The following is a 24,151-nucleotide window of genomic DNA, read 5'->3' as shown; positions in this document are numbered from 1 at the left end:
AATACAGGTCCTATTTTCACCTCTTCTTCTGACAGGAAGGCACAATCGATCAAGGTGCTGAGAAAGAAATTGTACTTTTTGGGGAGCCTTGTACTTTGTTCATGTGACGTCATATGCATGATGGTGAACTACTCCCATGCTCATTGGGAGATACCACAGATGTTGGTGCTCTTACTACCTGTCTATGTGAGAGGCCACTTTGCTAAAGGGATGTGTGATACATTTAGGGTTGCCAAGAAAATTCTTAGATGCGGTCTCGACACCGGGGACTTGGTAGATGCGTCTATGGGTTCCTCTGCTACTATTTGTAAACATGCTTGTATGCACTCCACTGGTCTCTCTGGAGATGCCCACACAAACCTGATGAATTTGCCAATTTATGGCTCCTAACTTTTTGGTGAAAAGGCTTATTTGATCTTTGATGGAATTAAATGGAGACCCACCACTGCCCTATCTTGGGGATTAGTTTTATATGTGTATTTGGACGAATTCCCATTAGGGTGGTAAATTCAAACTGTATGTAGGAATACAGTCTTTGGATAAGTGGCCAATAGCAGTGTGCACCTTGCTGCGAATATAATGTGTATGGTGCTTTCATGGAGTAACAAGACCAACAAAAGCAATCATCTTTCTACTTTAAGTTTCCCATTCCAGGAACGTTTGAGATCAAATATAGTTTCTGAGTGAGCTTGTGTGGTTTTATTGACTATACATCATCTGACTTCTTCCCTGAAAGCAAGGGCATTGCATTTTCTTTTGTGTTGTCTTGCTGACAAATGTTGGCATTTTTTTTCCAGAGGAGGTTGTTCAATCGTCACTGTTTTACTGGCTATTCACACCCGCTGTGGAACCTCTGAGAAAATATCTCTCCTTTGGTGGAAGTCTGCTATTCACGCTTCTTGCATTTGTGCGCTTTCTCATGTTCATATAATTTCATCACACTGTGGGCAGGCGATATTAATTTCAGCATTTTGAGTGACATGCAAACCTATTAAAACTCTACCTGTCTTCATGTTTACTTCTGTTCTTGAAGGATGTTCTCTTGTTGTGGACAAACAGGTTCTTCTTTGAAATTTTCAGACAGGGCTGTTTCATGACTAGGAGAAGGTTGAGGCAACCTGAGAGATTTACTTTGCCCTAGGTGATGGATGTCATATTAACTGTATGAATGCCACCTTCTGTCAGCACCAGGGGGTCCCCCTCTGATGGCATGGGTGGAAGCAGTCAAGAAGTGGTGCACAGCAGAGGAGGCAGTGCTCTGAACAGAGGAGGTTAAGGGAACCCGTAAGCATCCAATATGGGCAATGATACTCCGTCCCTTTGTACAGGAAACACTGAGGATGCCGGGGCCTCAGACTACCAGTTCTCCAATGGCACACACAACCCCTGCTGCAACTCAGGGTTACTCCTGGAGGAGCCAGGTGACCGACGGGTCGCAACTGACAGCCACGAGCGGGCCATGGATACATTATCACACGTGTGACCCCTCAAACTCTCCCCCCTCACCTGCACATGCCTAACTAGCCACCATGCCATACTGCAACACTCAGGCGGCTACCACCAGATTGAACAATAAAAGACACAGTGTATCCCAGTTCTACCTCCCGGGTTCGTTCAAGTTCCTAACATTACTGGCACAAAACAACCCCTACGATATAGGGCTAATACCGAGAGTGCGCCTCACATCCCAACACATAACACAGACTGCCTTGCATGAATGTCGATACTGCCTCACCACTCGCTCCTTAGAAACATGACCAACTTTGGGACTGTACGGGATACTATAGACCACGACGTTATTCAGCCTTATGTCAAGGTGTAAAATGAATGTGATATATCTTCTTATATCAATGTCACCGATACTGATGTGATGTACGTAATTAGAGAAAATGCCAATAAAAATGGTTTAAAAAATAAAATAAAAAAATGTATGTAACCTTCTGTCGAGACTGCATATGATGATTGCAAGGCACTTTTGTTTGATGTGCCTAAGAGGAGGAGACTCTTCTTCCGGCAAGACTATCAGGTGGTAAGCTTCATATTTTCTTTGATCATGCTTGGCTTTGCACGTGATGATGAGGCATCCTTATATCTTGAAAAGTCTGACTCCTGTGTTCCATTTTGCACCATTTTTCAGTCCTTATAGGGGCCTGGTGTGGACGTTTTTTTAATGGGTTCATGATTTGTGCCCACACACAATTGCTTTTGTGACTGTGTATTTCTTGCCTATATTGCTGTTGACAAGTTTCAGAATTGCATTGTTTTTTTTTAAATAAATATTTTTATTTTGTTTTTTAACGAAAAACAAAACAGCAAACAAAGCAAGAGTACACCATACATATCAATCCACCCCTTTCTTTTAAGGCAGTTATAAAAGCACATTGTCTTTTGCAGGTTAGTCTGTATCTGGGCTTGAATGACCTGGGCACAGATAATCAAAGGTTCACATTGACAGTGCGCGTGGCAACCAATAGTAGGAACAAACATTACATCGTTCAAGGTTTTCCTTCCGACCTTTCTAACATTAATCCTCATCCAGCTTCCTCTCCCCCACATCCAACCCATCGTAGTCTATCCACGGTGCCCAAATCTTTCGGAATTTCCAAGGGCAACCCCTAGCCCTGTATGTCACCTGTTCCGCCACCATGTACAGGTCTAGGCCTGCCCTCCATTCCAGAAGTGTAGGTAGTTGCAGCCCCTCCCCCAGTACTTAGCAATATCTCTTCTGGCTACCACCAATCCCAAATTGGCTAAAATGACTTTGTGTCTCGGAATGTCCACCACCCTAGGGATTCCCAGAAGGAGAAACTTTCGCTCCAATTCCAATTGGATTCCCAAAACGTTATTCAGCTCGCCTCACAATCTGTCCCCAATACGTTTGGATGGCATTACATCCCCAAAGGGTATGAATAAATGATCCACATTCCATTTGGCACCTAAGACAATCTGGACTCGCAATTCTTCCTATGTTATGCAGTCGTACTCTGTCAAAATAAGTGTGGTGCAGAATTTTTAAATTGGATGAGGTGCAACCTCAATTTGATTGCCACCTCACGTGGGTGCGTAAGCGCCACTTCCCAGTCAATATCGTCCATTTCCCCAACAGTCCGTTCCCCTTTGGTACGAAGTAGACCCAATTTATCCGGCATACTATTGAGCAATGTTTTGTAGGTGAATGAAATGGCCTTGGCTGGGATCTCCTCCTGCAGGAGTCGACCATCTAGCGGGGCGTATTCCGGTATCGTCTTCCCATTGAGTCCCTCAGCAGCCCATGCATGCTTCAACCGGAGGTATGCATATGCTTGAGTGTCATGAAGTTGGTATCAGGCTTGGAGTGTATTGATAGAGGCCAACACCCCTTTCTCCAGAACGTCCCCTATTTTAGAAATACCGATCAAGTCCCAGCGCTTAAAGCCCCGTAATTTTCCAATCTCGGTCAATCTAGTTCCCTCCCACAATGGGGTCTCTCTGGTTGCTTTCCGGTCCCACTCAATTTGCTGCTCAGCGCTTTTCCATGCCTCAACTAACTAAGTCCCGTCCCTCTGTAGATATAGTGTAGGTGGGTGCGTTCTCTAAATTGCAGCCTTTCCAGCCTATATGTCGGATGATCCCGGGTGCGTGAATCCATTTATTATTTACAATGAGGTGCGAGGCTTTATAGTATGCCCTAATGTCCGGAAGGGCCAAACCGCCATTATAGGGGTTTCTCTGTAGCGTTTGAAGTGCAATGTGTGGATGGCCCCATCCCAGAGAAGCAGGCGCAGCTCGTTATCTATACTTTTGAACGTTGTCTCAGGTAACTTAGTATAGGTGTTTTGCAATACGTAAAGCAACTAGGGAAGCATAATCACTTTATACATGGTAGCCCTACCCATAACCATCAGTGGAAGCCTCCTTCATCTCTTAACATCCTCCTAGAAGTTTGAAAGGACCCGCCTGATGTTGCAAGCTATGCTAGTTGCCACATCAGTGGTAATGTAGAGGCCCAAGTATGTAAATCCTTCTGTCAACCATCACAGGCAGCTAGGATAGGTCAGGGGCTCCACCCCACACACCACCCCACCCCCCACTGGGTGCAAAGTAGATTTACTCCAGTTGATATTATACCCTCCATGGCGCCACTAGACCTAAAAAAATTGTAGGATTTGAGGGAGTATTTCAGTCGGGTTTGTCACATATAATAGTATATTGTCCGCATATAAGGATATGCGTTCTGCTTCCAACAATCGAGCTTCATCCACAAGCCCACCCAGCCCCAGAGAGGTTCTAATAACACAGGCCAAGGTTTCCAGTATAAGGGCAAATATTAAGGGGGAAAGCGGACACCCCTGCCTAGTCCCTCTTTGAATCGGCCAAGTGCCCGAGAGAGTTCCATTCTCCCGGACTCTAGCTTCCGGATTAGTGTATAATAGTGCCACCCAGTCCCGAAACCCGTGCCAAATCCAAATTTCTCCAGCATGTGTCTCTTAAAGGGCCAATGAATGGTGTTGAACGCTTTTTCAACGTCCAGAGCAAGGAGCAGGTGCGCCTCCTCACAGTCCTGAACAGCATCCATCCAGTTAGCTACTCGTAGGGTGTGGCTCGTTTCGGCATAAAGCTAGACTGATCTCCATGGATAGAGGGGAGATAACGGTTAAAAGACATGCGGCAAGGATAGTGGCCAGTGTTTTGGTTTCTATATTTAATAGTGAAATGGGACGATAGGACCCACAGTCCTCTGTGGGTTCCTTGCTTTGGGTATCACCACCACCATCGCCATTCTAAGGTCTGTCAAGAGCATCTCCTTGTCTCTGGAATCCTGAAACATTTTAAGTAAATGTGGGGCCAATAGAGTATTATGTGTTCAGTGTGCATGTAAACAATGACCAGTATCTTGAATGTCTTTCTCTGAAACGCCATTAAAAATTGTTTTTGCAAAAAAAAAACAATAGAGTATTATGTGTTTTTAAAAATTTCTCACGGGAGCCCATTGGGTCCCGGGACTTTCCGCGACTTTAGACAACCGATGGCCTCAGTAACCTCATCTAGGGTAATATCTTCCTCAAACCTTTCCCTATAGTCTTGTGCGAGGCAGGGAAGTTCAATACCTTTGAGGTGTTGGGCTATTTGCGCCTCAGTCGTCTATCCCCTTGCTGCGTAGAGTGTTGAATAATAGCGGGCAAAAGGCAATTTCTTGGGGAGAAGTGTGGGTATGACCATGCTCCCTGATGGACCTAACCCATCTCGATTCCTGTTCCTTCCTGCCCAACCAAGCCAGCAGCTTACCTGCTCTATCCCGTCTCGTATCATCTATGCTGAACTGCAAGCTGGTGTACCCGCGCCTCCTTCGTGACCAGTGCCTGATATTCCCGTTTGGTAATCTCAAGTTGACGGAGGGTATGTTCACTCAACGTGGAGGAACCATTATTTTCAAGGGCCACTAACCTGCGTTCCATCGCCAAAGTCTCCTGAGAGTCCCTCCTTTTGTGGTATGCAATAATATTTTGGACTCTATCACGTAAGACCACCTTGAATGTTTCCCATAGAGTAACGGCCGACTCTACCGAATCATCATTTTCTTTGAAATAGAGCTTGGTTTTCACTGAGATTTCTTTGACCACAGTTTCAGAATTGCATTGTTGAGACATCTTGCATGATATTTCCGTACTCCTACTGTGGGCTCCTTTTCTTGTCAATGATTCTTTAAGTTCAGTGCCAGCCCAAGAGCATACATGAGGGGGTTACTGACACTGTCCACATCTTTTCGTGACTTTGATTGTGACAATGTCCTGGCTGACCGATTCTTAATGGATGGGTTTGTCCCAAGAAGGCCAGGGCTAGTCACGAACTGTTGAACCGCTCACTGTTCTAAAGAAAAAAAAAGAATAAAAGGAGGCCATGTTTATGGGTTGCTGGGTGATCCGTAGACAGTAAATACAGGAATAGCTTTATTAAGAGAAAAAGCATAAGCTATACAGGTGAGTGCCAGGGAGCAGCTGAATCCAAGGACAGCTCCAACGTAACTGCCTCACACATAGGAATGATGCACATACAACATTCTAACAATGACCTCGTGCATTCTTACAATACATAGCACGAGTCTTAAAGGTACACTTAAGGTAGAACAACATAACACACCCCCCCCCTTAATCAAGAGAAACAACACACAAAAAAAAAAAGAAAACAAAATAAACCAACAACAAAAAGATTCATTAAGTTACATAGTCCTTAAGCCATGAAGGTAAAACACTAGTTCTTTTCCCATGTTCCCTTCCCACAACAATGGTATCACAATTGCCACTGTTAGACTCCGATTCACTATTAGAGTCCGAATTAACATCACTACCAGCAACCCTTCCTCCCTTCTCACAAAAAGACGAATTGACAACATAAGAGTCCTCCTCGACTCTAATACCGTGACTTCCAACATCAGCCAACTGGGATAGTAAACAACTATTTTCAAAATGATCTTCAATCCATTCATAATCAATCTGTCTACAACCCTCCTCAGCACACTCCACGTTGTCCTGTTTAGGATTAATAGCAATACTTTTCATGTTCCATACTTTCCCATCACTCAGCCTTACCGCATTCCTAAAAACTTCCATAACTTGTTTAGGCGGATCAAAACAACTCTCCCCCTTAAGTACTTTCCAAGGCTTTTTCACAAGCACCCAATCCCCAACACCAATATGTATATCTTTAGTGCCATAACGATCATCATAAAAACGTTTACTCTTAGCATGGAGCATATCCAGATCCTTCTTAACCATAGTAGGGGACCATTGAGTCACTTTCCCTTCCACTAACCAATCCGGGTTAACTTTGCTTCTTGGCAATCTTCCTCTCATCATAACGAACGGAGACAGACCAGTACCAGTCTGTGATATTGTCCTGTAAGACCACACTGCTTTCTGCACCTGAACTTTCCAATCCATTCCTTTGTTGACAGCTGCCTGAATCACACCCTTGATCACTCTATTAAATCTCTCAACAGTGCCACTTCTGCTAGGGTTGTATAAAGCAGTAGTTTTATGCTTTATCCCACACTTTTGAAAATAATCCTTAGCCATGTGTGACAAAAACTGTACACCATTGTCCGTGAGAATACAATTTGGCAAACCTTCCATAATAAAAATCTTATCTAAAAATCGTCGCCAATTGTAAAGATGATCCGTAGACAGTAAATACAGGAATAGCTTTATTAAGAGATAAAGCATAAGCTATACAGGTGAGTGCCAGGGAGCAGCTGAATCCAAGGACAGCTCCAACGTAACTGCCTCACACATAGAAATGATGCACATACAACATTCAAACAATGACCTCATGCATTCTTACAATACATAGCACGAGTCTTAAAGGTACACTTAAGGTAGAACAACATAACACAACCATTCTACTGAGGCAAGGACTGTTTCTTTGGCATTGATTAGGAGTCTGCCTGACTGAGATGCTGGTTAAAATTCCAATGCAGGACTCGGGTAATACCTTTACCACCCATTATTGTTTTGACCTTGAGCTTGCAGAAACAGAACCCTTGAGTCTGTGTGGCAAGGTTTTTGATTGAATCATCTCTTCAGACTAGCCTCCTAAGGAGTACTATTTTTGTGCTGACGTATGAGGTGAGGAATCTGCAGGTAAAATTATCAATTTCTGTAAATTATTTTACCTTGGTAATGAGCTTTTTGATAGATACTCTATCTACCTGCAGATTCCTTAATGACCCCCTGCTTTCCCATTGTAAGGAATGGTTTCGAACATTTTAAAACATTTTCAAGTTAGTTTTCTGCATTGCACTCCTGCCAGTTTTGTTGGTCTGTTCTTAGCTTCTAATGGTTTCTAAAAAAGTTATGAGAACTGATGCCAGAGTGGCACGTTGGCATGTTGATATCACATTCCTAGAGATTTAGGAGGTGAGGAATTTGCAGGTAAATAAGGTACCCATAGGAAAAATAATTTCTTATTGTAAGACACTACAAGGACCTTGTTGGCAGCTCGTGTGGGCTCTCCTAGCCGTTTTACTTTCACAACTTGCGGTACCCGCTCTGCGGGTCCCGCTGCGCTGCTCTCTGCCTCGTGGGGACTCTGAACTGGGCTAACACCGTGCTGCAGGGCTGCGAGCAACTGGGACCGGACTTCGACTCCCAGAAGTCCCGGCAACCACGCCTCCAGTCACCTGGCCGCTCTCCATGCTGGCCACGCCCAGCTCTCACCTGGTAAAGCTTCGCCATCGCTGGACTTCGTGGGACACTCCAAGGACCTTGTTGGCAGCTCGTGTGGGCTCTCCTAGCCGTTTTACTTTCACAACTTGCGGTACCCGCTCCGCGGGTCCCGCTGCACTGCTCTCTGCCTCGTGGGGACTCTGAACTGGGCTAACACCGTGCTTCAGGGCTGCGAGCAACTGGGACCGGACTTCGACTCCCAGAAGTCCCGGCCAACCACGCCTCCAGTCACCTGGCCGCTCTCCCTGCTGGCCACGCCCAGCTCTCACCTGGTAAAGCTTCGCCATCGCTGGACTTCGTGGGACACTCCAAGGACCTTGTTGGCAGCTCGTGTGGGCTCTCCTAGCCGTTTTACTTTCACAACTTGCGGTACCCGCTCCGCGGGTCCCGCTGCGCTGCTCTCTGCCTCGTGGGGACTCTGAACTGGGCTAACACCGTGCTGCAGGGCTGCGAGCAACTGGGACCGGACTTCGACTCCCAGAAGTCCCGGCCAACCACGCCTCCAGTCACCTGGCCGCTCTCCCTGCTGGCCATGCCCAGCTCTCACCTAGATAGGTGACGTATATAAGTACAGTGTCAATCCCGCTGCGCAGGAGCGTCCCGGGAGAAGCCCGGGACAAGGGCGGGACCGTCTAAGGCCGTCAAAGGCCGGATTAGGCTGGGCTGGGCCTACCCTCTTCAGTTTGCCCCTTGTACACTGGATTATTGTACTGTTAAACTACTTTAAGTTCAGCACTCATTACGGTTAGTTATGCCTTCCCCGGCTAGGGAGGGAACTCCTACGAGACTGGGAGGGGTAAAAAATAGGACCCTGGATAATTATTTTCCACGGGCTGCGGGAGAAGGGGACAAGGAAAGTAATTTGACTAAGCTTAGGGCGGAGCGTAGACGCTCAATAGAAAATCTGAAAAATAGGCCCCTTGCAGACAATTCCATATCACTGAGTGAGGAAACACCCGCTCCGGATGATGTCCCACTCCTTTTGAGGGACTGCACTAACACCCCGACTGAGTCAACCACTAACTTAGCCCTCTCTCTTAGTCCAAGTAGTGTGACTATAGATTTAATTTCCCAGCCTCCACTGGCTACTAAAGCTAGGAAAGTTAACGCTAAAACCAAACAAACTTCTGTGAAAGGGGCATATGGGCCCCCACCGAATAAACGCAGGAGGAAGTCGAGGGGTGGCCAGGGGAAAACCAAAACAAAAATCGCCCACTCTGAGTTTGGTAGGATAACAAACCCCCCCCCCCCTACTGAGAGGTCAGTGGAAGATGCATATTCAACACCTCCAGAAAAGGTAACTACTGCTACTGACACGGTTGATGCTACAGTAAATAATGCTACCAATGCCCCTTTTTCTGTTGTCCCATTAGGAAATCTTGAATTTTTGCTTAGGTCCCTATTATTGCCCATTAGTGAGAGTATAAAAAAGGTTGAGATCAGACTCACTATATTGGAGACTACATTAAATAGCATGAAATCGGTGGCTGGTACCCAGGGTAGACCTCTTGAGACTATTTCTCCACCCATGGTCCCTACGAAATCCTTTAATAGGCCAGTTATTTCAGTACCCCTCCGATTACTACTGTTGCTCACCCTTTACAACCCCTTATGGCTAACATAGTCCCAGCCCACCCATTAAACCCTAATAAGCCACCTTCACCTGTAGGCCTAGCTCCCCCTATACCAATCACTGGTAGCTCTGCTTTTCCACCCCCAGTTAAGCCTCCTACTAGGCCCCGTAGACCCAATCTCCCCCCAGAGGCAAACAAACTTATGGTCGTTATGGCCGGTGTTCCCCTACTCGAAGTGGGCGAAGTTGAGAACTTCTGCACACTGAAAAGCAGGGTCATTAAGTGGCTGAATGTGAACAGGCCCCTGCCGGTACACCTTAACAACGAAATCATTATGGTGAGAAGGGTCCCTTGGGTGGGAAAATCAAACAAATCTATAATAGGAGATTGCATCCTGGTGAGCTTTCGTGATGCTGGGACTGTTACTCATATATGTCGAGGGAAGAATAGATCACTCGAATCAACAATTCAGACCCTACATGTGTCATTTTTCTTCCCCCCTACCCCTATGCATCCCAATCAACCCCATGATATCTGGACGAGGGTTGCCCGGAGGGGTAGACACCGTGATTCTAATGCTCGACCAGTTTTTCATGGCCCGGTGTTACCATTCTATGGTTCCAATCGATTTAGTTGCCTGAGCGGACTTGAGGGGGTTGATTGACATACGGGTTGTTATACCAACACAACGGGAAATGAATCTACAGTAGTCGCAAATACAGGGGATTTAATACTGGAACCTGAGCAGCAAAGCCCCCCGGTACAACAAACCTTACCTAATAGGGCTCAGGGGATCGAGGCAGACGTGCCCATGGCCACAGATATCGAGCAAATACCCTCTACACTGGCAAGCGATTGCCTGGTACCCCAAACCCTCAATATAATTAATGACCATAAAAATATACCTGACAAGGAACCAATTAAAATCCTTAGTTGGAACCTTGCAGGTATCCATAGGAAATTGGCCCTACCCGAATGGAATGACTTGGGCGAGGCACACAAAATCTGCCTCTTCCAGGAGACTTGGAGCATAGAACTGCTACATCGGCCTCTCGAGGCCGGGTCACCCCCCTCACTCGCCTGCTGCCCTGCTAGCCAGCCTCCTTGCCAGCCTCCTGCCTGCCTGCCTGCCGCCTGCCTGCCGCCACCGCTGCCCCCCCAGCACCCCCGAGCGGCCCAGCCACAGCGGAGCCGGCCGCTCGCCACTTTTCCCGCCGCTGGCCCCTGCGGCCCCGCCCACCACATTGGCCCGGACGCTCGCCCAGCCCAGCAGACCCGCCCTCCCGTCCCCCTTCTTATGACGCCCCCTGAGCGACCACGCAGCGGACACGCGCAGCGGGAGCACCGATTGAGCGCCGAAGGTGCGCCAAAGGTAAGCCCGTCTGCGCCCGTCCGCGCCTGGACCGCGCCCAGTGCCAGGACCCCTGGCCCCCACCGCCGGAAGCCGACCAGATGAACCTACGACTCCACCGAACTCAACGCTCCCAACACCGGCCGAACCCCGCGCTGCTACCGAGCCACACCGAGACGCACCCACGGACCCTTCAGCTGCCACTCCTGCAAGTTCACCTGCAACCGGACCCACGCTACACCAGCACCCACCAAGCCGAACTCCAGCAGCACCCACCTGAAGTGCATCCTGCTCAACACCCGCTCCGTCCACAGACACGCCGTCGAGCTTTGGAACCTGCTCGACACCACAGACCCAGACGTCGCCTTCTTCACGGAAACCTGGATGAACGCCTCCTCAGCGCCCGACATCGCCATCGCCATCCCGGACGGCTACAAGATCATCCGGAGGGACCGCGTCAACCAGACAGGAGGAGGCATCGCCATCATCCACAGGAACTCCATCCGCATCACGACCAACACCGACGACAACCTCGCACCCGCCGAACACCTGCACTTCCAGATCCACGTCAACCCCAAGACCACCCTCAGAGGCACCCTCATCTACAGACCCCCGGGACAACGCGCACAATTCAGCGAGGACATCGCCGACTTCGTCAGCCCGCTCGCCCTCCCCTCAACTGACTACATCCTCCTCGGAGACCTCAACTTCCACCTGGAGAACAACAACGACCGCAACACCACCACCCTGCTGGACAACCTCGCCAACTTCGGATTCAAGCAACTGGTGACCACCCCCACCCACTACGCCGGACACACACTCGACCCGATCTTCTCTTCCAGCAAGGACATCGCCTTCAGCCACGCCACGGGACTCCAATGGACGGACCACAGCTGCGTCCACCTCAGCTACAGAAGGACCACGCTCCACCATCTCCAGCAACAGGCTCCCCGCAGAAGCTGGAACAAGATCACTGCAGACCAGCTCACTACTTCCCTGAGCAAGAACCCTCCCACCAGCACAACGAACCCCAGCCAAGGGGCCACCAACCTCACGAAATGGATCAGCGACTGCGCAGACGACCTCGCCCCTCTGAAGACCTGTGGAAGACGTCTAAAATGGACCAAAATTGCTATGGACGCTACTAAGATCTCCACCATAGACGAATTACTTATGGCCTCACAAATAGAACTGGATAATATTAATCCAGTTTTGTTAACTGAAAAGGTAACACCTATCTTTGAAGCAGTTGTTAAGTCCATAGGGGAAGTCTTTTGGGTTAGGGGCTCTGAAGGGAGGAACTTGTCCCATCCTAAATCCAGGGGAAAGCATGATTGGTATACTCCAGCATGCAGACGGGCAAAGTCTCTTTTAATAGAGGCCGTTAAAAGCAAATCCCAATCTCTGATACAGACTGCTAGGAAAAAGCATAAGACTATACTGGCACACGCTAAAAAAGAATGGGAAGAAGAGTACTGGTCTACTCTTAAAGAAGCCAGTCTCAAAAAAGACCCAAAATGTTTCTGGGATACAATTAGAGCCAGAAACAGGCCGGATATTGATCTTATCTCATGTAACATTTCAAGTCAAGCGTGGGTTAACCACTTCTCAAAGCTATACTCCCGACATGATGATCTGCCACCTATTGAGGCTCCCAATGATGCTGAAGGGAGGTTTGTGGTTCCAACAACGAATTTATTTGATTGGAGTATTGTCCCCGACGAATTTGGCTTTACAACTAAAGAGGTGGAATACGCCATAAGTACCATCAAGCCCCAAAAAGCCGCTGGTCCGGATGGTATTCCTGGCGATCTTCTGAGGTTAGATATTCCAAAGTGGGGTAAATTCATTTGCTCCTTACTTGTTGCCATCTGTAAGGGTGCTCCGATCCCTTCGTCATGGAGAGGGGCGGAGGTGGTCCCCATTTTCAAAAAAGGTGCCAGAGATGAGCCGTCCAACTACAGACCGATCAGTCTGTTGGATATTACTCAAAAAGTAGTTGGCAAGGTTCTACTGGTCAGAATCTTGGAATGGATAGAAGAAAATAAAATCCTTTCCGATTACCAGGCAGGATTTAGAGTGGGTACTGGGACAGTCGAACAAGTTTTTAGGCTCATGATGGTCTATTGGAGGGTTGTGGTTATAGGCAAAGGCAGTCTCTATCTCGCGTTCATCGATTTAAAGACTGCCTTTGACCTAGTACCGAGGGAGACATTGTGGAGAGTCCTGGCCGACATGGGGTTGCCACACTATTTACTTACATTACTGGTTAGGCTGCATGAAAATAGCTTTGCCCAGATTAGGTGGGGTGCAGGAGGGGAGAAAACCAGCAGTATCCCGGTAGAGAGAGGGGTCCGCCAGGGATGTGTCCTTGCTCCCACCCTGTTTTCTCTTTATATCAACGGGGTGGTTGAGCATCTCTTAGAACATCCTTCAGATGAACCATCCCTGGCTGGAGAACGTATACCCACCCTCCTCTTTGCGGATGACACGCTTTTAATATCGAAATCCCCAATAGGCCTTCAAAGGCTTTTGAACAATTTTCAATCTTTTTGTACCAAACGGGGCCCCGTAATTAACACGGGCAAGACTAAATATCTTGTGTTGAATCCCCCCAAAAAATTAGCACGCCCTCCAATCCTGAATACTGAACCCTTGGAGAGAGTAGAAGTGTTTGACTACCTTGGCATCCGTTTATCTCACAAAATGCAATGGACCCCACATTTGGATAAAATGTTATTATCCCACAAAAGGATAACAGGAGCTATTTTGAAAGAGCAACGCTCCTGTGTAACTAGACCAATAGCTGTTGTTCTTGATATTTATGTAGCTAAAGGGGTTAGTTCTGCTCTGTATGGGGCGGAGCTTTGGGGCTCATCCATTACCAATGAATTGCCAAAGTCCGAAAGGAAGTTCTGTAGGGCGATTATGTCACTTCCTCAGGGTACCCCTACGGTCCCACTAATGCTTGACTTAGGCTGTCGCCCTATCGAAGATCTAGCAAGATTACGTCCACTCTTACTATGGGCACGATTGTGGCGAGTGCCCGAACTTAGTAAATATGCGCAAGGCCTCACAGAAATGATGTCCTTGTCAGGGTGGCACAAAATCAAATGGCTGAGCGACATTAAAATCTTGCTACTCAATTTGGGCCTAAAAGATTCATGGGCTAATAGATCTTCTCCTCCAAAGGCAACCCTCAAGAAACTTTATTGGAACTGGATTATGTCACAACGAAACGCTAATGCTTCTATGGGTAGACTTACTGAAGAGTTCTTAAAATTTAAGGACTCTCCAAAACGTGAACTTTATCTGGACGCTATTGGCAAACCTTTTGATAGGGCTCTTTATTTTAAATTTAGAGCAGGAACTTTGCCATTGTATACCTTTTCCTCAAGATGGAAACTGCCTGTACAAACTGTAGAGCTTTGCCCAGTATGTCTAGCTAGACCAGAGACATTGGCACATTTTATGTTTGAATGTGGAGAGTACAATTTACCTAGGAAAACATGGCTTAAACATCTATGTCGCCAATTGGGTACTAGGTGCCACTCAGACGCAATTCGTATACTAATGTCTGATAGCCGTACTACCTATGCTTGTGCTCTCGCAAAATTTTTATCATGGGCCTGGTTAATCCGAGCCAAAAGGCTTAAATCAATTGTTTAATTTTTCTCTTTAATTAACTCATGATGTGAAAAGAATTGTATATGTGTAGATTCTTTTTTCAATCTGTTTTATTCTTGGCTTCTTTTATTGTATCTATGAATTTTATGTGAAGCTTTTATGATAATCTTTTTATCGAAATAAAGCCTTTTTGACTTGAGTAACTTATTCTGAACTATAGCTGGCACTAAGGAAAGGGAGCCCTCAAATGGCAAAATAGCTTTTTGCTTGAGAGCCACAAAACCCTTGCACAAGAGCTTCCAAATGTAAAAATCAATCTGCTCGGTCTGTATTAGTAAGGTTTAGAAGTGTAACTTCAGAAAGTGTTTTGGGGTATCTAAGTTTAATTTAGGGACAGATGGTCCTTGACGAGACACAATAATGGTTTAATACTGCCGATCTACAGTGAAATCTGTAGTGGTCTTTCAGATTTTGTTTCTTAATTGACTTTGTCAGCACTTTCTTATCGTAGAATAATTTTTTAATTTTAGGCGAATTTTATTGAGCAGGTTTTTATGAACAAATGAACAGAGAAAAGAGAACAATCAGAGGATACAATGGTCCAATTTAAGGTATAGTTTTTTTGTGCGTAGAGTCCTGGAGGGTTGATCGTGACCTGAGGGTCTAAATTACAGAGCAAAATTCATTTATCATAGAATTAATAATGGGAAAAATGAAATGCCTTAAAAAAAAAAACGATAACACAATCAAGAGGGGCGCCTGTACACCAATCTGTTTTTTAAAAAAAAAACGGACATCCGTCATTTTGACCCAGTAGCCCTGTGGTAAATGAGCGTTGTGGTCAAGGGTTTCTGATGATGGAGCCAACAGCGCTTCCTTCGTCTGAAATCTGATGGTTCTCCGCTCACAAACGACACCTACCAACACACACCTACCTTGTAGCGGGGTTCCCTCTCTGCCAACCCCTAAACGAGAGCCTTAGACCTGCGTTTATTTGAGTAAATCTGTGGGCATTTAATGTGATGAACGAGCAGCACAGTTTTTAGGTTGAGCCTAGTGGCAGCACGCATGCACTGCTCGCTCTACGAGGCATGCTGTAGTAGGGTATGCTGTGGAAGACTTGTCCACTCTCCGCCCCTATTTGTCTTTGGCTTTTTAGTTCCTCCTTGGTACCGCTTTGTCTCCATATGTTACCGCCCATTAGGACTGGACCTTTTACTGGACATGCTACACAGTCTGCTTTATCGTGGCTAAGAGCACTATTTTGTTTATTTTTTTTATTTGCAGCGCGGTCCGCTTTCAATATAGTGGCCAAGCTTGTTTATTTAATTAATTTGCAGTGCGGTCTGCTTTCACTTTAGTGCTGCGCTTGTTTATTTAATCAGTTTGCAGCGCAGTCCGCTCACTTTAGTGGTCGCGCTTGTTTATTTAATTAATTTGCTGTTTTCTTCTGCGTGTACTTCATTTTTGATTCCTTCAGTTCAAAACAGCCTCTTTTATGTTTTTCTGTCTTACTCGCTCTCTGCCTCAGAAACACATACTCATATAAAATCCTAAACACAACCCGCACATAAGTGACCATCGCTCTGTGGTCTGGCGAGAGGCCAGAGACTGGATGTGTATGAATTAAGATCACTGGGTGTCCCGAACAGCAACACTGGTTGGTAGGCACACTTAGTCACTCACTTTGTCTCAGTCTTTTCCATGATGGCAAGACAGCGACAAGATGCCCGTTGAAGCTTTCCGCTTTAACCTGCCTTCTCCATTCAGGATCAGGAACAGTCAGCGCCGTGCACGGCTGTCAATCATTGGTAGCGCTTTCGCACGCTACCAGGTTGACAGCCCTGGGGACTCACACACTACTACCAAGCTAGGTGGTGCTGGTGACAATTACGTCATGTGCAGCGTGTGTGTTTGGGGGGAGGGACAACTTGTGTGTGTGTGTGTGTCGTTGCTCATTGCTCACTGGTAGGGTGAGGGTCATGTCAGAGCGCACAGGCCAGTCAGGGAGTCCTCCTTCAATCATTTTAGCGTGCACTGCCCACTCATTCGCCAGCCATGGACCGCCAGCACAGACGCGCCACTGTGATAGGCGCATGCCACGGTCGGCGCCGCCCAAGCCAGTATTTTGCGCACACTGGCCTTAATTCTATGACAGGACAGGAGGCTCCGATTATGCTAGTCTCATTTCTTTATTTAGAAATGCCCAGCAGCCATGTAAAACTACATTACCCAGAAACACTTGGGTCAAAACCATAGAGTCTGTACTATAAATAGCTATGTAGACAATCCCACTTCCTCTTTCTTTGCTGCTCCGCAGCCAGTTAAGTGCTCTCATTCTATATTCTTTAATTACATACTGTGTTTGCATTGTTGTTGTTAGCGCTTTACTTGCGCTGTCTGCCGCTTTGTTGTGCGCTTCTATGGCGCTGTTTCCGCCTTTTTGTCGCGTCTCTGTGCTCATTGGGCGTTGCGGCAGGGAGCGTGTGTCACCTCCCAGGGTCTGGGCGCGTGCCGCCTGTGTCCCGTATTCTTGTGGAGTGGAGCTTTGGGGACGGGCAGCCTCGCGCGCGTCTGACGCGAGTTGCTTCCGTGTTGGAAGGCTTGCCGGTTCACCGCTCATGCACGGTTTGTATTCCTCACGCATCTGGAATTCTGTTTCCAGGGCGGCGCCGGCTCTGACAGTTCGTCGACAAGACGCACACGCCCACGGCCTCCCAGCTGTTCCCTTGACACCGGAGCTTCAAACAAAAGTCCCGGTTGACTAATTTGCATAGGCTTTGCCGAGAGTGAGCATTTTTTATCGTCAGCAAGCCCTCCCTCCACCCTATAACGATTTTGGTGCAGTTTTTTCTGCTTGTCTTGCTTGCTGTGAGGTTTTTTCACTCCCTCAGACTCTGCCATTGGCATATCATAATTTTTAGTCACCTTGTGGGCGCTTTGACTTTCACTACCTGTGTACCATGAGTGATAACTAATATTGTGAGGATGATGGTGACTATGAGGAGGAAGGGACGGATTTCCTTGAGCAGGACCTGGTAGAGGCCCTTGACAAAGGGGTTCAGCATTCTATGAATAAGGCGCTTGTACGCGCTATTACGCCCCTCAAGCGCTATTTGACTCAATATGCTCGGCAACAAGGTTGGGTGCCTTCGTCGAAAAAGTCAACTTCCTCTCCTGGTAATCCGCATTCTTCGGATTTTCGCAGATTGGCGCAGTCCTTGTCCTTTTCCAAGTCTAAGGCTCTTCCGGTTGAGGCGGACAGTGATGACCAGACCTCCTCGTCATCCTCTGAGGTTCTTCCTCCGCCGCCTAAGAAGAAGAAATGTAAAGAACATTTTGTGGATGCGCCCAGTCATCCTCCTGTTTTGACCTTTGAGCCTGCTGACATTGTGCATCCTCATTCCACTGCGTGGCTTCCTTTCCCGGGTGTGGCGGAGTATGTTCAGCAACATATCCGTCAACCATTTGCTAATGACGTTCGTGCGCGTCTCCGCTCAGAATGTCCTCGGCCTGATTTGGCGGATAACCTAGCGGACAAGCCTGAAGTCGATCCTTCCATGCTAACCTACTTGAGGAAGTTTTCCAAGGACCCAAAGAAGGGGTTGGTTCGGTCCTGGCGGGCTTGTCAGGACAAGTTCTTGGATCTCCTGGGGCCTCTTACTAAGATCTTAGATTTAGGTTTCCTGGCCAAAGAATCCTCATCCACAGTTGACCCTGATGAGTTGATCGAATGGGCGCAGCGGGCGATTTGTCAGCTGGGTAACGCCAACTGCGCGCTCTCTAGTGAGCGTCGACAGTCCATTCTCCTCAAGTTGGACCCAAAATTGGCAGAACTTTCGGCTTCCGAGGCAGGGGCTGCGGCTCAGGGCCTCCTTTTCGGGCAACCCTTTCTGAAGGAGCTCAATCATTTTGTCAGTACTTTCAGCAGCATTGACAAAGCCCAGGCATCTTTGAAGCGGGCCATGCGTCCGGTTTTCAGCAGGGCCGGACGAAACAGGGGACGCTCGTCCGGCCGTGGTCCACCCCACCCCACGCAGCGTGGGTATCAGTCCCATAGGGGAGGCCAACAAGATTCGGGCTACGCCCAGCGTTCCAATTTCTACCCATCCAGAAAAGGACGTGGTCAATATAAGAAGGGACGTTCCGGTGGTGCTTCCGGCGGATATCAGGATTCCGCCACTTCAGGTGAGACTTCTTCCTGCTTGCAGTGTTGTTCTGGGGGGCAGGATTCGCCTTTTTCTACACAATTGGCGCTCAATCTCCAGCGATGCATGGGTGCTGGAGACGGCTCAGGGATACAAAATCGAGTTCTATCATCCCTTGCGTCAGTCCCATCCTCCTTTTCCCCTTCATTTCTCAAAGCAAAATCAAGAGTTCATCACAGAGGAACTCAAGTCTCTGGAGTTGAAAGGGGCAATTGTGCCGACCGTACGCCACCCTCAGGGTTTTGCCAGCTCGGTCTTCCTAGTGGAGAAGAAGGGAGGGGGATCGAGGTTAGTTCTCAACCTGAAGGAGTTCAATGCGGGAGTGGTTTACCGCCACTTCAAGATGGAGGGCATCCATCTGTTGAGGGATCTCCTGCAAGAACGGGATTGGATGGTTCGTCTGGACTTCAAAGACGCTTACCTCTCTGTTCCGATCTTCCGTCCCCATCGCCGCTTTCTGCAATTCCAGTGGCTGGGGACTTGGTATCAGTATCAGGTTCTACCCTTCGGCCTTTTGTCAGCACCTTGGTGCTTCACGAAACTGTTACGTCCGGTTGTGGAGTCTCTCCGCTCTCGCGGGGTTCGCTTGATCATCTATTTGGACGACATCCTCCTTCTGGCGGACTGTCCTGTCAAGCTAATGTCCCATCTGGAGTGGACTATCGACCTTCTCCAGTCCCTCGGTTTTCTAGTGAATGTTCCCAAGTCTGTGCTACGTCCTACTCAAGTGATAGATTTCTTGGGGTTCCGGGTCAACTCCCTCACTTGTCAGCTTCTGTTACCCCATCAGAAGATTCGTTACATCAAACGGGAATTGACTTCAGTTATTTCGAGTCAGACGGTGTCATTGAGATCGTTAGCACGAGTTGTCGGTGTCTTAGCGTCTTCCCTGCAAGCGATCTTCCCGGCTCCGCTGCACTACCGTGCGTTGCAGCGTCTCAAGATTCAGCATCTTCAACGGGGCCTCCGTTATTCCGATCAGATTCCTCTTTCGGAGGAGGCGAGGTCGGAAATGCAATGGTGGCTGGATCATATGGAAGCCTGGAACGGTCGGGCTCTTTTCGGATCCTCTCCGGAAATTGTGATCGAGTCGGATGCCAGTCGTTGGGGCTCCGGGTCCCGCTGCGGCCCAATCTCGACGGGGGGAAGATGGTCTCCCCAGGAACTTTCACTCCACATAAATGTTTGGAGTTGCTAGCGGGGTCATTCGCGATCAAGTGCCTGTCGCCTCTTCAGTCCCACTGCTGCATTCTTCTCCGGATGGACAATGTATCAGCAGTACGTTACATCAACAAACTGGGAGGGACTCGTTCGAGATTGTTGGCGGAGATTGCCAAGGAGTTTTGGCATTATTGTCTTCAGCACAAGATCACAGTTATTGCGGAGTACCTTCCGGGTTGTCGCAATCTTGTGGCGGATTGGAACTCCAGGTATCTGAAAGACTTCAGCGACTGGAGGCTCCATCCTCGTGTATTCCGCCAGCTTCAACGGACTTGGGGCCCTTGTCTGATCGATCTCTTTGCATCCCGTCTCAACACCCAACTTCCCCAATTCTTCAGTTGGAGACCGGATCCGGAGGCTCTTGCCACGGATGCTTTCCTTCAACCGTGGCCGACGTCCCTTTGTTAAGCGTTTCCCCCATTCATGATGATCCCCAGGGTTCTGGCTTATGCGACACGCTTTCGGGCGGAGTTGATTCTGATCGCTCCTCTGTGGAGGGCTCAGCCGTGGTTCCCAGTTCTCCTGGAGATGGCATGTGCATTGCCATTCCTTCTTCCTCAGAAGTGGAATCTCCTGTTAGATCCACTTCAGAATCCGCATCCCCCGGTTCAGTCAGGCTCCCTCCTTCTCCTGGCGTGGCGGATTTCGGGGAATGTTGGGCGGTCTCAGGCCTTTCTGCGGACGCTACCAGATTTCTCAGCAACGCCTGGGCTCCGGGTACTCACAAACGTTACAGAGGGTCATGGAAACGTTGGAGTGATTGGTGTGCTCAACGGCAAGCTGATCCAACATCAGCTGATGTCTCTTTGATGGTCAATTTTTTGGCTTCTCTCTCTTCTTCTGGTTTGGCGTACCGCACGGTCAACAATTTCCGTTCCGCTATTTCTGCGGGTCATCTTCCAGTGGATGGAAAACCTGTTGGAGAACATCCTCTAGTGGCTAAGGTTCTCAAAGGTATTCGTCTGGCTACTCCTCCACGTCCCAAATATGTTTCTTTGTGGGACGTCTCGGTTGTCTTGCGCTTCTTGGAAGCCTGGCCGATCAATTCTTTGTTATCTCGGAAACAACTTTCGGCCAAACTTACTATGTTGTTGTGTTTGCTTTCCTGCAAACGGGTGTCGGATGTCCGTGCTTTGGATTTAGCCGGACGTAGCTTCACTCCTGAGGGGGTTACATTTCGCCTCTCCAGGCGCACTAAGACCAATACTGAGGTAATTTCTTACCCTTCTTTTCCTGCTCGTCCTAATCTTTGTGTGGTTCAATGCCTTAAGAATTATGAGGTGAGTACTTCTCTTCTTTGCTCTGATATGCAAGGCCAATTATTGATTGCATTGCAAAAGCCCTTTCGTCCCGTTACCCCGGCCACCTTGGCTCGTTGGGTACGGTGGCTTATGGGGGAGGCTGGCATTGATGTTTCTGTGTTTGGTGCTCATTCTGCCCGTGGGGCCATGGCGTCTAAAGCCTTCTCTTTGGGAGTCACCTGGTGGGACATTATGAAGGCTGCTGACTGGTCAACGGATTCTGTTTTCAAGACCTTTTACTTTAAGCCTCTTACAAATGTTGCTTCTGTTGTGGTGGACCAGCTTTGAACAAGCATAATCGGAGCCTCCTGTCCTGTCATAGAATTAAAAATTTGCAAACATTCGTGACAAGAATTTTCAATTCTATTAAGGACTAGGAGGCGAGGATTATCCCACCCATTGTTTGTACATTGTATTTTCTGAAGAATGTGCCAGCATTATTCTGTTTTCAACTGTCACCATTGCCTTGTTTTTTTCTCTAACCACCCTTCTTAACATGTTCCTTTATATTATGGACGTGTATTACGGCTCTGTGTCTCTTTTCAGGATCTGATCCCAAATGACGTTTTTCCTGTTTCTCCCTTCGGCAGTTGCTGTGCTGAACTTTCCTTCGTTGCCCTGGACTGGGTTTGCTTTTTGCATTGACTTTCATGTACTGTTTTCTGCACTCCTGGAATTTCTTCTCACCAAAGAAAGAGGAAGTGGGATTGTCTACATGGCTATTTATAGTACAGACTCTATGGTTTTGACCCAAGTGTTTCTGGGTAATGTAGTTTTACATGGCTGCTGGGCATTTCTAAATAAAGAAATGAGACTAGCATAATCCTCGCCTCCTAGTCCTTAATAGAATTGAAAATTCTTGTCACGAATGTTTGCACATTTTTAATTCTGCCCAAAAAGAAGCCATCCGCCCGGTCTGGGTTTTTCCCGCACAATTGGGAAAAATGTCGCCCAATTGTGCGGGAAATAGCCCAATCTGGCAACACTGCCCAATGCTGCAACGGACTTCACGAGTCCCACTTCAGACCGGGGCCAGCCTGTGACTTCACTCCGAGTCCTCATTGCTGCCATAAGCGGCCCTTCATGAATTGCCACGCTCACCAGCTTTGAATTCCGGGACTCACTCACCACGCAACCATGATTCTCACAGTGAGAGCAGGTGGCACAGGTTGAGGCTGCAGTGCAACACGGCTGGCTGTCTGACTCTCTTAAGAAGAGACAGGCTAACGATCTCAACTGTGACACGCAGGCAGCTCCTCTCAGTGAGTGGATCATTCTATCAAAAGACCACACCAGGTAAGTCAGATATTCATTTAATAATTCGCTAATGAAACTCAAAATGTTTATTAAGAGAATGGGGAGGGGGCCTCCAGCACAGCACAGTGCTTTGTAAATGGGTACACTGAAGTTGTCTGTTTGTGCTGTAAATGCAGGCCATCTCAGAGTTTTGTCTGCACTATTAAATCATCAAAACTGCTAGTTTAGGTAAAGGGTTTAAATTCCTTACTTGACAGTGGTACTACAAGCAGCAGCCTTTATTTTCCCAGCACTGTGAGACTTGCTTAGTCAGAGTTAAGGCAGATGATTAATATCCCCGCTAGAGATCTCTCAGACTTTGTCTCATGGCTGATTTCACTAACTATTAAGAAGAGCAGAGAGTTTATATGCATACTGCAAAGAAAGTCTAACATCATATTGTATTGTAATGAACTGTATTATAAGTAGATAGCTCAGTGGGTTGCTGCTTTTGTCACAGAGAACCCTTTGGTTTTTGTGGTTCAACCACACCTGAAGCTGAGGTTGGGGTGGAGGGTGCTGATTATTTAAAAAATAAATAATTGCTTTAAAAGCACCTGCTACTGAGTTTGACTTTCTTATTCCTGAAATCAGTGTGATTTCTGAAATGTGTCTGTTTTCATGGACTTCATTGCATGATTTGGCCACAAGAAGTGTAGCTCTAGCTGTCATGCATTTAGTTGTTAAATGTCTTTTGTAAATCCACCCAATCTATGAAAATGTCACACATAAGCAATCTGAAACATTAGCAGCTATGCTCAAATAAATTTAATTTCTGTGATTTTGCTAGCGAGAAAGTGTCACTCATAGTAGTTGAAACATCACTGATAATTACACTGAAAATATGAAAATGTCACACATGGCAATCTGAAACCTTGGCAGCTATGCACTGTGTCACTTTTCTCTCGGGTCTCAGACTGTCAGAGCCGGCCTGGTGGTGCAGCCCTGTGCTGCTGTGGCCGTCGACTCGTGGGGCATGGCCGCAGCATGTAGAAGGAAGCACAAATTGAGGTAAGTTCATTTGTAGTAAGAGTAGTCCTGAAGTTGGAGTGTTTGAGAAGGCTGTCATCAACAGATTAAATAAATTGTTCAAATCTGTCCCTGACTCCACCAACAACCTTTCGGGTGATGAGAATCAGGCCCTGAGAGAACTTGGTGAATGTTCTGAATTCACCATCAAGCCTTGTGACAAAGGCGGTGGGATTGTGGTTTTTAAGACCTCCACATACATCCATAAAATGAATTCCTTACTCTCCTCTGATGCCCACTATCGTCGAATACAAAAAAATCCTGAGGAAGCCTTGAAACAGCGTATCCTCCGCCGAGTGACAGAGGCCGTTGATGTGGGGCACATTTGTACCAAAGAAGCGGA

This window comes from Lissotriton helveticus, chromosome 5_1 (assembly GCF_964261635.1).
Source record: "Lissotriton helveticus chromosome 5_1, aLisHel1.1, whole genome shotgun sequence".
Taxonomy (NCBI): Eukaryota; Metazoa; Chordata; class Amphibia; order Caudata; family Salamandridae; genus Lissotriton; species Lissotriton helveticus.
Note: the sequence above shows the minus strand (reverse complement) of the source record.